Source organism: Elephas maximus, chromosome 13, assembly GCF_024166365.1.
Source record: "Elephas maximus indicus isolate mEleMax1 chromosome 13, mEleMax1 primary haplotype, whole genome shotgun sequence".
In the NCBI taxonomy this organism is placed as follows: domain Eukaryota; kingdom Metazoa; phylum Chordata; class Mammalia; order Proboscidea; family Elephantidae; genus Elephas; species Elephas maximus.
The window spans coordinates 80297853-80302361 of record NC_064831.1 but is presented as its reverse complement, the minus strand read 5'-3'; positions in this window follow the sequence as shown (position 1 = coordinate 80302361).

The window sequence follows — 4509 nt, the reverse complement described above, 5'->3', positions numbered from 1 at the left end:
AGAATGAAATGAAATGAGAATGAAATGGCTGGATTCCTTGGGTGGTGCCAACAGTTAAACTGCTCGGCTGCTAATGCAAAGGTTTGAGGTTCAAGTCCAAACAGAGGTACCTTGGAAGAAAGATTGGGTGATCTACTTCTGAAAAATCAACCATTGAAAACCCTATGGAGCACAGTTTACTCTGACACACTTGGGGTTGTCATGAGTCAGAATCAACTCAATGGCAATTGGAAGAGATGTGGCAGTTAGGAGAGGGGGGCAGTCCTGGTTTTGTGGTGCCTGAAGTTTGTATGATTTGGGGGCCTGTGTTAGTTATCTAGTGCTGCTGGATAACAGAAATGCCACAAGTGGATGACTTTAACAAAGAGAAATTTATTCTCTCACAGTCTGGGGGGCTGGAAGTCTAAATTCAGGGCGTCAGCTCCTGGGAAGTGCTTTCTCTCTGTCAGTTCTGGGAGAAGGTCCTCGTCATTGATCTCCTGATCTAGGAGCTTCTCAGCACAGGGACTCCAGGTCCAAAAGACACTCTCTCCTCGAGCTTCTTTCTTGGCAGTATGCTTGCTTCTCTCTTTAGTCAAAAGAGATTGACTAAAGATACAACCTGATCCTGTAGATTTAGTCCTGCCTCATAACTGCCTCTAATCCTGCCTCATTAACATAAAAAATTCATTGCTGTGAAGTCAGTTCTGACACATAGTGACAGTGGTTAGGATTTACAAAACATAGGATAATCACATCAGATCACAAAATGGTGGTCAACCACACAGTACTGGTAATCATGGCCTAGCCAAGTTGACTCGCATTTTTGGGGGACACAATTCAATCCATAACAGGGGCCTTCTGAGAAAAAGAATACAAAATTACAAATATAAAATTAGGTACAAAGTGACTATTTAGCAAGGAATCACAACAGATTATAAACTTTAGCAAACTGACAAAGAACTCAAATATCACAAAACCCCAAAAATAGAACATGCTATTTTTTTAAAATTTTATTTATTTTGTTGCTGAGAATATGCACAGCAAAACATATACCAATTCAACCATTCCTACATGTACCATTTAGTGACATTGATTACATTCTTTGAGTTGTGCACCTATTCTCACCCTCCTTTTCTGAGCTGCTCCTCCCTCATTAACATAAATTTACTGCCCCCTAAGATTCCTATCTAATCTTTCAAGTTGTTGTTGTCAATTTGATCCCGTATTTATAGTTCTTACAAGAGCATAATATTCAAGGTTTACAATTTTTACTACTTAAGCTAGAATATTGTTTGGTTTTAAGAATTCAGGGTTTTTTTTTGGTTTAAGGTTTAAAGATTACCTCAGGGCAATAGTTTCAGGGGTTCATTCACCCTTCGTGGCTCCAGGAAGTCTGGAGTCTGTGAGAATTTTAAATATTGTTCTGCATTTTCCCCCTTTTGATCAAGATTCTGCTATAGAATCTTTGATCAAAATATTCAGTAATGGTAGTCGGGCACCATCCAGTTCTGCTGGTCTCATGGCAAAGGATGAGGTTGTTCATGGAGGTAATTATCAGCACATTCCATATCCTCTTTCTATTTCTGACACTCCTTCTTCCTCTGTTGTTCCAGGTGAATAGAAACCAATTGTTGGGCCTTGAAAGGCACTTGCAAGCTTTTAAGACCCCAGGTACTACACAACAAACTAGGAGGTAGAACAAAGCACTAAACATATTATTAGGCAAGTTAGCTGGGATGTCCCTTGGAACCATGACCCTAAACCTCCAAACCAAGAAACCAAATCCCAGGAGGTTTTTGGTTGCACATAAGCAGACTCAGCAACTACTCTGGTTTTTTTTTTCTTTTGTCCTTGCTGTAAATATATCTATTACACAATTTCTGACAATTTGACTTTTTACAGCTGTACAACTTATTGACAGCAATTACAATAATTGATTGTGCAACTCTTAATCAATACAATATTTCCATTACCATTAACCCCCCTTTTCACCTCCCTCCCGCCCTGGTAACCACTAATAAACTTTGTTCCTTATACATATACCTTTTCTTGTCTTTTTATGTAAGTGAGGTCATATAATATTTGTCCTTTTGTGATTGACTTACTTCACCCAGTGTAATGTCTTCCAGTTCCATCCATATAGTAGCATGTATCAAGATTTCATTTCTCCTACTAGTTGAGTAGTATTCCATTGTATGTTTCTACCACATTGTGTTTACCCATTCATCTGATGATGGGCATTTTGGTTGTTTCCACCTTTTGCCTATTGTGAATAGTGCTACAATGAACATTGGTGTAAAAATCTCTTTTTGAGACTCTGCTTTCAAGTGTTTAGGGCATATATGCATGAGTGGAATTGCTGGATCATATGATAGTTCTATTTTTAGTTTTTTGAGGAACCCTCACACTGTTTTCTACAATTGGCTGTACCATTTTGCATTCCCTCTAGCAATGGGTAAGACTTCCAGTTTCCCCACATCTTCACCAATGTTTGTTATTTTCAGGTTTTTTTTTTTTTTTTTTTTAAATCTTGGCCATCCTAATGAGAATGAAATTGTATCTCATTCTGGTTTTGATTTGCATCTCTCTGATGGTTAATGACACAGAGCATTTTTTCACATGTTTGGTGGCCATTTGAATGTACTCTTTGGTGAAATGTCTATCCAAGTTCTTTGCCCATTTTGTGATTGAGTTGTCTTTTTGTTGTTAAGTTGTTGAAGTTTTATATGTATTTTGATTATTAGATTCTTGTAGGACATGCTCTTGGTAGCTTGTCTTTTCTCTTTTTTTTTTTTTGGTAAAATCTTTTCATGAAGGAAAGTTTTTTTAATTTTTAAGAGGTCCCACTTATTTATTTTGTCTTTTTTTGTTTGTGCTTTTGTTATTATATTAGATGATTCATTGTTAAAAGCTAGGCCTGACAGCATTGCTCTTGCTTTTTCTTTTAAGAATTTATGGTTTTAGTTTGCACACTTAGGTCTTTAATCCATTTTGAATTTGTTTTTGTTTATAGTGTGAGGCATAGTTTGTTTCATTTTTCTGCATGTGAAAATCCAATTTTCTCAGCACCAGTTATTGAAGAGACCTTTTTTTTTCTCCCTATAGTACCCTTTTCAAAAATCAGTTGACCATAGATGTATGAGTTTATTTCTGGACTCACAATTCAATTCCATTGGTCTATGTGGCTACTGTTTTACCAGTACCAGGCTGTTTCGATTATTGTAGCTGTGTTGTATGTTTTAAAATCGGGAAGTGTGAGTCCTCCTACTTTGTTTTTCTCTTTCAACATTTCTGTAGCTATTTTGGGGCCTCTTGGCATTCCACAGAGCCCTGGTGGCAAGACAGGGAACAGAGGGGCCCCCAAATCTGCAAACAAAGTAACAGGAAATGGGTCAGGGTGCAGAAACAAAGCCATTCCCTAGAACAGTGGGGCAGGGTATCAGAAAACAGTCCACAAACTTCTTTAAAATTGTCTTTCGGAAGCAGCTGAATGAAACCAGCCCCAGGGACATGCACAGAACATCCATCTGTGAGTCCTGTGTGACCTTCCACTAGGGGCAGTGAGGGGCTGCAGCCACAGCTGGGGGATAGAACTCAGGGAGTGAAAGACTGCACAGGTGTGACACCCCATAATAAGTCCTGCTGCGAATCCGAGAGGCCTCCAGGACAGGAGCCATCTTAGAAAGCTACTGTGCGCACACCTTAGTTAACCTATGCCTGCCCAAAAGGGGCTACTTGCCGGAAAACACCACCTATGCCTCTGAATAAACATGAATCTTCCCCCAACCCCCTGCTCAAGAACTTTTAAAAGCCCATGCAAGCCCTTTGTTCTGTGAGATGGGGGTAAGTGTAGCTTAGGCCCTCCTTGTCTCCACTTGCAAGCCATTTCAACAAAGCTTTGCTCGTGTGGAAAACTCTTCATGCCTTACCTGCTCATTCTTGACCAGTGAGATGCAAGAACCTTATTTGATTGTGGCAACAGTGGCACAGTGGTTAAGAGCTCAGCTTCTAACCAATAGGTTAGCGGTTTGAATCCACTAGCCACTTCTTGGAAATCCTATGGGGCAGTGCTCCTCTAACCTGTAGCGTCACTATGAGTTGGAATTGACTGTACGGCAATAGGTTTTTTGGGGTTGGCATTTCATATAAGTTGAGGATTGGTTTTTCTATTTCTGTAAAGAAGGTTGTTAGGATTTTGATCAGAATTGCTTTGAATCTATAGATCATTTTGGGCAATATTGACATCTTAACAATATTAAGTCTTCTAATTAATGTACATGGAACATCTTTCCATTTCTTTAAGCCTTCTTTTATCTCTTTCAGCAGTGTTTTATAGTTTTCATTGTATAAGTCCTTCACGTCCCTTTTAGATTTATTCCTAGGTATTTTATTCTCTTAGATGCTACTGTGAATGGAATTGTTTCCCTAATTTCCCTTTCAGATTTCTCATTGCTGGTGTATAGAAACCGAACTGATTTTTGTTTGTTGATCTTGTACCCTTGTACCTTGTACCCTGAAACTTTGTTA